This window comes from Enhydra lutris, unplaced genomic scaffold, assembly GCF_002288905.1.
Source record: "Enhydra lutris kenyoni isolate GAN:26980312 unplaced genomic scaffold, ASM228890v2 scaffoldscaffold12, whole genome shotgun sequence".
NCBI lineage: Eukaryota > Metazoa > Chordata > Mammalia > Carnivora > Mustelidae > Enhydra > Enhydra lutris.
In genome coordinates this window covers 6,493,800-6,506,609 of record NW_019154096.1, presented here as the reverse complement: position 1 = coordinate 6,506,609, position 12,810 = coordinate 6,493,800, and the positions used below count along the sequence as shown (strand labels likewise).

General features: G+C 43.7%; 1 protein-coding gene across 1 annotated transcript in view; it reads right to left on the bottom strand.

Moving 5' to 3' along the window:
• LOC111145303 (sphingomyelin synthase 1) overlaps positions 1 to 12,810 on the bottom strand; it is a 260,654-nt gene that overhangs the window by 91,112 nt on the left and 156,732 nt on the right. The window contains exon 7 of the mRNA XM_022500142.1: positions 11,464 to 11,544. The gene's annotated coding sequence lies outside the window, so the exon portion shown is untranslated. The remainder of the gene's footprint in view (positions 1 to 11,463; positions 11,545 to 12,810) is intronic.

Genomic DNA, 12,810 nt, shown 5'->3' with positions numbered 1-12,810 from the left:
AAACAACGCTGTCTTGTCCCTGGAAGTTCTAAATCGACCTTCAAAAACTAGGACAAACTAGCTTATCATTTTTTAAAATTATTTTTGATGTTAAAATATCCAAATAATTTAAAGCTGAAGTAGTATTTTAGTGTTCCGTGGTCTGAGTCCTTTATTTAAGTCTTTAAAAAAAAAAAAGAATAAATTAAAGAAACTTCTGGTTTAGGATTCTTAGGTTTGGTGTTCCTATCATACAACAGGAATTTTACCACACACACAAAAAAAGGCTTAAAATTGAAATGATTTCATTTATGCCATAGTAAACCAACTTTTAAAAAAGTAAGAGTGATTTTGCAAATACTCCATCTGGGTAACTGTGCCCTAACCATAATTATGGAATAAAAATACAGGAAAGTTTATGTAACTAGGAATTGGCAAATCACAGAAGACTCAAGAATGGCTAAGTCCTATGCACCAGTTAAGAAATGAGTTGATGGCTAGTGGGGGTAGAGAATTTTAGCAGAGGAATAATTTTTTTTTTTAAGTTAAAAACTAAACCTTCTTGGCTTTGGAGGTAATCTCCTGAGTTTAACTTCCTTGTATCTTTTTAAGAACCAATCATTCATTCTATAGGCCAAAAATTCTTCAAAATACTCACTAACCAAAGATCTGATCGAAAGTGAGATCAAAAGGCTCTTTCTAAAATGGGATTTTCTGTAAACCATTATGGAAGAGTGGAAAGAGCACTGTGCCAGGAGTCCAAAGCTCCCGCCCTAATCCCAGCTGTGCCCATATGTGACCAGGAGCGCGGCGCTAAGTCACTGCTTCATCTCTCTGAAGGGCTCCGAGAGTTCTTCCACCCAAAAGACTAATTTATGGTCCAAAAGGGCAGGTGCAAGGTAAGCCTATGACCTCACATTTATCCTTAGCAACAGGCATAATATTGGCCCATAGTCTAGATGATGGAGCTGAAAATTTCCTTTGACTCACAGAAAGGTAATCTCATTGTCCTAGATGCTTTAAGTTAAATTCTACACTCATCTGAGCTCTCTCTCCCAACTTCTCTCTCTCGAATTCACTATCAACAGGTATGATGACAGCCTCCCACTGTGTCTCCCACATCTCTACCATTCTTCCCAGTCCCCCACGCCAGGTCACCAAGGCTGAGTGTCCCCTGACTGCTGTTCCAGCTGCCAGGTCTTCTGTGCTCCCAATGCATCATCACCATCACAGAATAAATACGACTACCCCATGTGCCACCATGGCATAAACCTTCCCTCTCACTATCAATGAAACAGCTTTGGTTTTATAGCAGATATCAAAAGGAAAACATCTGCTTTGTAGGCAACTTTCCTCAAACATTCATGCAAATTAATATATATTTTTAAGCACCGTGATTTTCTATTTACAGAACTATTATCACCAATCATACTGGTCAAACTGATCATATGTTGGCTGTTACACCAAGGACAGCAGCTCTTTTATACGGGAAGGCTGTACAAGTATATTTTATATATATATATATACATATATATATATGTATATATATATATATAGTTGTATGTGCACACAACTCAGGAAACTTACACCTGCAGTGGGAAAAATGCCATTGTCTGCGTGGGTAGACATAAGCAGATACATTGAGATACATGAAAGAGGAAGGGTAAGGTAGCCATCCAGAAAAGGGAGAGATGATTTACTTTGTTTCTACTGCCTAGGATCCAGTCAAGCTTAAAATTCATAGAATGGGTGCTCTGTCAGGAAGAAGGGCTTCATACATATGTCTACCTGAGATCATTAACTCAAACCAGTTGAAAGATGTTTACAACAAACCTTATGCTTCCAAAGTAGGGACACAGTTGCCAATGTTGCTACAATGTACTATTTCTAGGATGTCTTTTTTGCCTACAGCACCAAACTATGGGGCTACGGTTGTATAGTTCAGAAAAAGTAACAATTAGCCCATGGGCCAATGCCATGATGTTCAGGCAGCAAACGCTGGCCTCCACCTTTCCAACCCCCACCAACCACCCTAAAAACCATCCATCAAATACGGCAACTGGTCTACTTGTTCCCCTAAAGCACAGGGCCCAGTACCACCTCCACATGGAGGCCCACACCACACCTCCTAGCTGCAGATCTTCTCTCACTCTCCATACTAATGGTGACCTTCCAGACCCTTCCTCTTCCTGGAACCCTCCCCACATCTCAGGCCTTGAAGAACTATTCTTTCCTCCAAATGTCTACAGACCTCCTTCTTCATACCTCCATCTCAACACGGACTTACACAACCTTAGCGTCTTCCTTCCATTTGCAATCCCTCCCCTGACCCTTCTCTCTGGCCAGATGATAAAAGTCCATCTGAGGAAGAGACTGTGTCTCAAAGGCTTCGTCTCCCCCCACACCCAGGACACAGCCGAACACACAGTCTGATATAAATGATGCTCCAGGTCAACAACAGCCACAAAGGAGAAAGGACAACGTTCCTTCTGGCTGCGGATACCTCAAGGAGAAGCACATATTATAGCTGTTCAGACCGGATGGCACACAGAACTCAAGCGGCAGATGTGTTTCTTTGCTCTCGCTGACATGTTCCAACAATACAGAATGCTACTGGTGACAGAGCAAGTTGGATACTTCCTAGAGGGAAGCAGAGTTTACAAAGGAGTGTCATCACATAAAATCTCAGTTCCTCCAACACTAACCCACTGAAGAAAACAAAGGCATTAAGTCATTTTCTCTTCCCCTCCTAGTAAGGCACACATACTCACACATGCGGCAGTCCTGCCAAAGCACCAATTCCTCCTGAAAGAGAAACGGCTCTCTCCACGTACACGGGAGAGCCACGAACATCTACTCTTTGCCCACTAGTGCTCCTTGCTACCAAGGGTAGCACAAGGCAGTTCTTCAAGGCAATCTGTGACTACTAGAACCATATTATGTATTTGTTTTATACAGCTTAAAAGCACACATTGTAAGATGTTTGCATTAGAGCAAACTCCTATCGACTCATTTTTCTAAGTTTTTATTTTAATACCCAGGGTGCATCACAAGTACACTCCATCCCTATCACCCATTTCCCCTGTCCCCCCACCCACCTCCCCTCTAGTAACCCTCGGTCTGTTCTAAGAGTCATTGTATCTCTCTCTCTCATACACACACACACACGTACATACTCACTAGTATCCTCTGATTAGTGCTAATACATTTCTGCTTTTATGAGATAGGAATAAACAGTGCCATTGTTCTCGAAAAGCTATGTCATAAACCAGCTGTCCCACTATGTAATTATATTTATTATAATTGCCATGACAAAGGCACAACTTCTTACATATGCCAAGTCTAAACAAATGAATTAGTCACCACTCTCTAGCTTGCGGGTTAACAGAAATGGCACTTGAGGCATCCCCAGTAAAGGCAAAGTGGGCACATGACGGAATGAGCACTGGGTGTTAGGTAAGACTGATGAGTCACTGACCTCTGTCTCTGAAACCAATAATACATTATATGTTAAGTAATTGAATTTAAATTTGGAAATAAATATTTAAAAATTTAAAAATAAATCAATAAGAGCAAAGGGGAACATGCTGACTCCGTGTGACCTAGCAACAGGATAGCCACAGGGGTAGCTGGGTTTTAGGACCAACTCAACATGACCCCCACCAGAACCTGATGGCAGATCTGCTTCTACAGACTGGTTCCATTCTCCCTTCCTGAAATCTGTCTTCTTCCGCTTAACTCCCAGCTCTCCTACCAAGAGGGCCTATTCCACAGCCATAATTGTAAAGATCCTCAGGGAAAACTCACACTGTTCCCACGTGGGGCTATGCATCCACCCAGAGATCAAGGTCTCCCGTTTGGCCACAGGTCTATACTAGAACTACCTAGGTGGGTTGACAGGAAGGGCAGTAAGGTCTCCAGGTAAGTTTACTTCCCCAAAGTAGAAAGGAGGGCTCATTTGTCCCCCAAAGCACTACCACCTATCAAGATATCCCATTTTATGTCCGAGCAAAAGGTTATCTAAACAGCCCTCAGCCTGCTAATGAATTACATTCTAGAGGTTCACTTCTGAGGTCTGAAATAAATGAAGTCTCAGGTGGCACCTGAAATGCATTTCCTGGAGACAAACGTACACATGGGCTTCTCTGGCCAGGCTTTAAAAGCCTACTTAACTTATGATTGATCTCAAGTATAATATTAATAATACTTCTAATACTGTACTCAAACCTCATTCTTAACACTGTTCCTTTGGGAAACTATACTTGAAATTCCACCCAGAACAAGCAAAAAACCTGCTCAGTTTAATTCACTAAGGATCCAGTCAGGACGGTACTTTCTGCTGTGCACATGCTAATGCCCGTTTGTTGTGTACACAACACAGCGAGGTAGGTGTTAACAGTTTGTACTGGGCCCGCTGTTAATGGGAGTCAAGAGGGTTTCGAGCTCGAGGTCAACTGCTAAGACGAGGGGAGATGGCTTCAAAGCCATGGACGTCTGAGCCCAAAGCTGGGGCTCTTGTGTCTAATCCCCACAGCCACCAGGCAGGCCCAGGCTTGCAACTGAGGAGACCCGGCTAGCATTCTCAACCCTGTGTAAACACCGAGACCTTCACACATGGAGCACTGCGTCACAAACTAATGAAGTACTATATGGTGACTAACATAGTAATAATAAAAAACAAAAATACTGAGATTTTCTTACATAAAAGAGAAGGGACTAGTGACCAGTCATTGCCAATAACCAGACACTAACTTTCTATATCCTTCCTTTTAAAAAAAAAAAAGGGTTTTTTTTTTTTTTAATTTATTCAAGACAGAGACAGAGCATAAGCAGGGGGAGTGGCAGGCAGAGGGAGAGGGAGAAGTAAACTCTCCGCTGAGCAGAGAGCCCGATGCGGGACTCAATCCCAGGACCCTAGGATCATGATCTGAGCCAAAGGCAGACATTTCACCAACTGAGCCATGCAGGCGCCCCTCTATACCCTTCCTAACAGAGGATACCTCTCTGTGGTAGAACAAGAGAAAGTATTTCTCTGTCTGACCCCTCAACCGTACTAATAACTATATTTACATGAAGAGCCTCTGAAAAATCAAAGGTCACTAAATAATGTCTTCAAAATAAAATTATTGTGGCCTGTAGAGAAAAGAGAACACTCTTTATTAAAAAGTCCATCTAAGGTATTTTAAAAGAAAATTAAAGTTATAAAAATAACTGATGTGACACACTTCTGCCAATATAAACACAATGGATGCATTTAACAGTGTTTTACACTTAAAAAAAAACCTTTTTAGCTATAGAGTATTTAATACATATAAGAGAATATATTTAATGCTTCTGTAAGGAAAATAATATTAAATCATAAATAAATATTAAATATAATATAATTATATATTATATAATAATATAAATATTAAAATCAACAATCACGAACCCGTCACCCAACCTTAAGAGTGGACCATTACACCAGAGCCGTTCCCTGAGTGTTCCTTCCTGTCCAACTGGGGCAGACCTGTCCGTTCTTTCTGTGCATGTTGGACAGAAAAGTGTGAAAGTCCTTGGTCCCAAATGGGACTTGAATAATCAATTAGCCATCTGCCTTTTGAAATTAAAGTGGAGAGGTGGTCAGAAGTAGCACGACAGAAAATCGCTGAATGACCGAGTAGCTAACTAGTGCATCATCTTAGCCCAGAAACTACTAGTCAGACTAGTCAATTCTCCGAGGTCTGCACGCCATGGTCCAAAGCCAAGACAAGTCAGTAGGAAACATGAAATCAAGAGAGCCCCTGGACACCCGCCAGCTTATCAAACACAGGATCTGAGATACAAGAGGTCAACTCCCAATTATTCCACACAGAGGTTAAGGTGTTACTGAACCTGCACAGAGCCTTCTCGCATCAGACACCATAAAGGGAAAACACAAAGGAGCGCTCTGACAACAATAACCTCCACTTCATACATCATGGAAAAAAGAACCAGTAACTTCAGTCGGGGGTGGGAATCAACAAAAATGGTCAAGAATTTACTAAGAGTTTATTTTGTTGTAATAACATGTTGGGCAATTTATATTGCAGAGAAAAAATTTTAGATATGTCATCTGTGAGGTTGAACAGTTCACAACTGTTTTTTTTAGGTTTTCTTTTTTATGTCCAAAAAAAGGCATATACACTAATCTAGTGGATGAGTCTGTACAAATTGCTTCACTACGAATGCAAGATGGGAGTAAGAAAGTCTAACATGCAGCAGCAACTAGACAGTGCGGTAAACACAGGCTGAGGAGGAGGGGAGGTGAGAGGACATGAGCTTGAGTGACGGAGGCCAATGTCATTCCAAGGGCATCAGAAGGGTGGCGGAGCACAGCCCACCAGTGACCACGTGACACTGGTCTCTGTGACCCAACCGTGTGCCCCGTTCCACAGCCACTGGACACAGGGCACACAGTCATGATGAATTCGAAGAGTCCTGACCCTGGGGCCAGGGCTTGGATTATTTGAAACTAAATGTCCAGAACTTGACCTGGGACATGGGCCCAGAGAGACATGGCAGACGGAGGCCTAATGTAAAGCTTCTGCTGGGAAATGTCATCGCTACTCACATTGTTTCAGCCAAAGTAAGTCCTGTGGCCAAGACAGCCCCTGTGGCCAACCCTCACTGGGGTAGGAAAGTGTAATTCTCCCACAGAGATGGAGGGCGGGTAGGAAGGAGCAAGTGTTTTTACAACTACGTGATCTACCACAAAGGGAAGAGAAAATGGCTGAGAAGTGTTTTCTTCCCTTCCGTGATGATGAAAGAAGTGATCCTAGGACAGAAAGCCACTCTTCCATGTCACCTTGCAGGTCTTAATATGGCCTTGCAACCCTCTCAGCCATGTCCCGAGACCTGTCCAACGCCCTAGCAGCCCCTGAACTCCAACACCAAGTCCAGTGTTGCCTCCCCGAACCCAGCCTGGGAGGCCTCTGGTTCACCTGCAAAATGGAGATAATCCTGCCCTCTTCCTGGGAAAACTTTTGAGAAATTAGGTAAAATGATGCATTTAAACATACAAGTGCATAAAGCACTTAGTAAACAGAAGACAGTATTATTCTTAAATTATGATACTTGTCTCCTAATCCATATCTTTCCCAAACTGTCTTTACATTTTACTCATAGTTTGTTTTTTTTTAATATTATTATTTTTTAAAATTTTATTTATTTGATAGAGATCACAAGTAAGCAGAGAGGCAGGCAGAGAGAGAGGAAGGAAGCAGGCTCCCAGCTGAGCAGAGAGCCTGATGCAGGGCTCCATCCCAGGACTCTGGGATCATGACCTGAACCGAAGGCAGAGGCTTTAACCCACTGAGCCACCCAGGTGCCCTCATAGTTTGTTAATAAGTATATAAAATAGATGAATTAAAGATGTTTCCTTTGCTTTTTAAAACCACAATTTCCTCTAATCTTACAGTTTCTTCTATACACACACTCTTTCCAGCTTCCATTAGTTATTCACTCCCCCAATTTGTTGATTTTTTAAGGCTTTCAAGAAGTTTTGGAAAGCAGAACTACTATCTATTATCTACAACTATTATCTAATTACCTATTATCTGTAGTATCTATTATCTATAGTAATTACTTCTTCCCCAGATAAGGGAACTTAAGGAAAACTGAAGATACTCAGAATCTTCGCTTGAACTAGACTATAGATTCCAATCTGGCTCCCAACTGAGAATGAATAAAGGGCTTGGCATAGGAGACCCCCATCTTCTACCTACAGCCCCAATTAGCGCTGCTTCTCCGCCCTGGAGAAGCAGAGTTCCAGCCTTTCCCCCAGACTGAGATCGTCCATTCCTACCTCTGCCTCTTTGCTCACACTCTTTCTTCTAGCTGGAATGTTCCCTTGGCACTGCCCCAACTCTGTTCAAAGATCCTGCCTGTAGAACTGGGGAGGTCACCACAATGCGCGCACAAAGACATCCACCACGGCGCGCTCTGCAAGAACGAGAAGCGGAGGACGAGCAAAATGCCCACTCCTGGGGAGCTGGTTGGATACACTCCAGGACATGTAACATGTGAAATGCTGTGTAACAGTAAGAAACGGGATGTCAGTATTTACTCATGTGGCATGGTTTCAGCATACTGTCAATCAAATCAGGTGTCAAAACAGTATTTATGACAAACAGTCCATTTTAGGAAGAAAAAAGTATGTAACTCACCCAGGCTGAGAAAGAGCATGGCCAAATACAAACAAACAAACAAACAAACAAATCCCCCCAAAACCCAGGTTAATATTGGTAACTCTAGGTAGTGATAACACTGGTGAATTTGTGTTCTTAATAATGTTCATATTTTTAAAGTTCTTTCCAATTAGTAGGGTTAACTTTTATAATTTTTAAAATAGGTATTTTGATTAAAAGGCACTAATCACTGAATACCCACTGCAAATGTCATCTGCTCCTGAAGGTCTCCTGGACCTCGCCACACCTACCACACAGGTAATTTCTCTCTCCTGGTGGTTTCCAGAACAGTTACTGTATCTCTAATGACATAATATATATATTTATATATATATATTATATAAATATATATATATTTCTGTGTTGGGGCCTGCGTCAGCTCCTGATATAGAATGAGTCTGTCTTATTTGTACTGGAATTTACCCTCGTAACCCCGAATGCCAAGTACCGAGCACACGACTGAGTGTGCTGATGGAACGCCATCCATGGCTGTGACATTCCCACGTCTCAGGACCACACACTTGACAGCTGTCTAATCAAACACTTGTCTACACTGGGGATGTCCCAAAACAGCAGCAGGTGCCTTCTGGGGAGAGAAATCATAAATCAGAATACTTTATGTGTGGTGAGGTTGTTTGGTCACTTATGTCTCCCAAGTCTGCTTTCACTGCAACCAAAGACACCCTCGTTCATCTTGATTGAGACACAGGTCAATATTTCTTAATCCGGAGGCAAGTGTCTCAGATTTCCATCCATCTGCTTCAGCGTGAAAGGGATAAGAATTGCTTTTGCAATAAACCAAGTCCGTCCCTGACTCCGTAGGAACTATAAATATCTATTGTTTTAGGAGGAAATAAGGGAACTAAATGTCTTAAGCTTATGTAAGTATGCTTCGGGGAATCGACACCACTAAATGTTTTGAAATATCCAAGGCATTTTTTTTTTTTTTTGGTTCAATAAAGAATGTGTTTAGAGAGCTAGGTGGGTGAGATTTAAAATAAAAACAACCACCACAATCTTAGCTGTTACTTAGCAATTTCAGGCTCCAATTGTTCCCTTCGAAAGGGCAAGCCAGCACGTGGAGGAAACACTGGGCTCTCAGGTCCAGCGTCCGTTCTGCCCTCCATCTCATTCCCCAAGACCTTCATGGAGCCAGCGTGAACTTGAAACCGCCCAGATACTGTCCTGCTTTTTTTCTCTCTCTGGAGACAAGTCACTTTCATTAAAACTTAATGTCTGAACAAAAGCAAAGCTACATGCCACCGTGGGTGAGGAGGAACGCTGGCTGCTGGTCCCCAAAGTGTCCCCACCTGACGCGACAAAGGTTCGAGGGAGTACAGCGAAGGGACAGCAGACACTCGGCAGGGGGCGGACAGCCAGACTATCTGCAGCCCAGCCCCTGCACAGCCAGCAGGGGCCCGGGGGCACACGGCCATCACAGAGCCGGGTTAACACACCCAAGAAAAGAGGTTGATGCTTGAAACTACTCTCAGGGCTTCTCAGTTCCAGAAGGCGGGCGAGCACGGCAACGGGAGCTACCCAGCACAGACGCAAAAGCAAACCTTGTTTTGACCAACCCAACCAATGTCGTATCACCAGGGCTGAGACAGATACCTGAAGAACAGTGGCTTCAAGATGCCTTTGCCACAGGAAGCCTATAACCAGTGCCGATTTACCAGCCTCCCCCCCACCCCCAGGGCAGACCGTCAGACCCCCGGGGATTCCAGCAAGCCAGGTGTTCGACACAGCTATCGTTAAAAGTCACAGTATATAAATACATGACTGAAATAAATTAGACTAAAAACAAAGAGAAGAAATACTCAAATTCACCGCTTCCTATTTTACTAGCGTTTATGCGCTTGACATTCCTTGCACTCCTGTGTGTGGGGCTCGTATGAAGCAGGCGCTGGGGTGCACCTGCCCAGCTTCTTGGCTCCGCTTGCGCTGGCCTTGCTGGGGGCGGGAAATCATCCAGGCTGGGAGTGTTCACGCCAGAGAAATCAGCAGGCGCTGGAACCTTGTCTTCCCTCTGTACCCCCTCCTTCTCCCCACCCACTTCTCTCCCTGTCCCCGCTCCCTGGCCAAATCTTTTAACATTTGTCTGCATGGCAGTGCCCGCAGTACTGACCCCCCACAGCCTGACGGAAGCTACGAAGGTCAAGTTGGTCTGTATCAGATTCGGGCTTGTAAACTACACATCATGATATAAATATAAGGAAGGAAAGCAACCACAGGCGACCCTTGAACCACACTGGGACACCCACTTCCCACTCAAAGATCTGTGTGTAACTTTGAACTCTCCAGAAACTTGACTCCTGATCGTGTACCGTGGACTAAAGCCTCACAGATGACATCGAGTCAATGTATGCAGACCTTGTACACTCTACGTATTATACACTGTATTTCACCACAAGGTAAGCTGGAGAAAATGTTTCAGAGGAATCCCAAGGAAGAAAAGATACATTTCAAGGACCAGATGATAAAAAGTCCACATCCAAGTGGACCTGTTCAAACCCGGACTGCATGAGGGTCAGCTGTCCTTTCATTGTGGCCCCAGAAGCACCAGTCAGAGCGCGGAGTATGACCCACGGTCTTCCTCTCATGGGAGGGACGACCGAGCCCCATGCACAGAGCTGGAGAGGCTGACAAACTACAACAGAAGTACGAAGGCAAGAATCAGGCCAGGGAATGTCTGACTCGGAAGTATACAATCTTTTCACGTGACAACCTCTCGTCCCAAAATTATCATCATCAAAACGAAACCGGAAGCAACCACATTTAACTGTCAAATCATCCGCAACCAGTTGTGGCCTCTGTTGTGTAAAAAATGAGACAGATACTCAAAGAGCGATGTGGGGAGGGAGCAAGGAGCTCAACTTTATTCATACTCGCCACATTTATTCATAGGGACTTCCAAAAACGTGCACACCCGAGGTCGGTAAGCCGTGCTGCTCACTGAACCAATGGGAATGAGAATGTCTATTTGCAAAGGGCTAGTCCCAAGTTAATATAAAAGGAGTCCTCCTTTGATCCATTAATTACTCATGCTCTGTCTGCCCAGCTGTGACACCCAACGTAAAAGGACACACCTACCAACACACAAAAACTGCGCAAATGTTAGCATCAATTTTTTGAAGTGTCTGGATATTTACTTTTTAAACATTTTCTCTTTCAGACTTTTAAGCTATCTGATCAAGCTACTCTTCCACCATTGTCTCTTAGAGACTGTTCACCAGTAAACCAAAGACTTCCAGAGGACTAACAAAATTTCACTTACTGATTATTTAAAACAATTCTTGTCATCTTGGCTTCTGAGAAGTTACCAGCTTCTCCCACTGCTCCAGCTCACTTCCATCACCTGTCACGAGGAGAAGGGGTCTGGTTAGTCACAGGTGTCCAAAAGACCACTTCTGGATTTCTACATTCGTCTTTTCCTTTCTTGATAACCAAAACAGAGAGAAAATAGTCATCTCCTCCTTTCTCTTCAAAATAAAAAAGGAAGGACAAGTAACAACAGAGAGCACCCCAAGAGAAAAAGAGATTTAAAGAGCAGTGTTTCAATGGCTGAGGCTTGGGGCGGACACCCCCTCTAGTGCCCTGCCTTATGTTTTTGGGAAGAGATTTTGGTCTGTTTGCTGGGAGGAAGCAGTATCAGACTAAGCCAGTTTTGTCTCTCCCTGCCCCAGCCCCTCCTTGCCCTCTTCTGGACAGATCTGCCTGGGAGTGTGTGAGGAGGTATTGACTTAGGGCTCAGCCCTACCAAGCGGGGAAGCCCGGCTCTCTCCAGCTCTCCACAAGCCCAGATGCTACCAGAAGACCAGCAGGTAACAGCTGCTGGAGTCAACGCACATTTTAGATTCAGAGATGCTGGTAAGGTCTCCAATCCCACTTTACCAGTAATTAAGTGACCATCTATACTGATTCCTCTTATCCTTGGCTCTATTTTCCATGTTGATTAAAACTTACAGAATAGGAAAGATCAATCATTAGGGAACCCAACCCACCCACATCAACAGAAGGACACCACACAGACAAACCTTGGTTCCAAGTCCTACCACTCACTAGCCATGCGACCTTGGCAAAAAGTCTGTTCATCTCTTCCCAGCCTCAATTTCTACTTTTCTGAAAGATACTCCCCACTATACTGTGTGGTTCAGAGAATTAAATGAGACGAAGGAGAAAATCTGCCACGTCAAGCATGCTCTGATCCAACAAGGGTATATCCCAGAACCAGGGACACCTGTGGTCAATGATCAGCCCTAGTAACTCATCCCTAAGTCCAGTTCAATACTGGAGATTCATATACTCCATGGAGTAATGTTTTATGCCTAGCAAAGGGCCTTCCTTCTTCCAAGAGCAAGGCATCCTGAACAAAAGCTTTACTTTTGTTTTTTAATTTCCTAACATTTTAGGGCCCACAACCTAGGGACAAGAAGTTCTGCTTTCTTTACCTTCACAGAAAAGCCCCAAATGAAAACACCCCACTTCTACCAGGTATGATGCAACCACTGCTCATTTTCTAGGAAAAATATATGGCTCCAAGGGGGTCAGACTTACAAGACAGGCACCTGCTACTCTTCCTCACCTGAAGCCTCTCTGTTGTCATTCCGAGAAAAGAGATTCG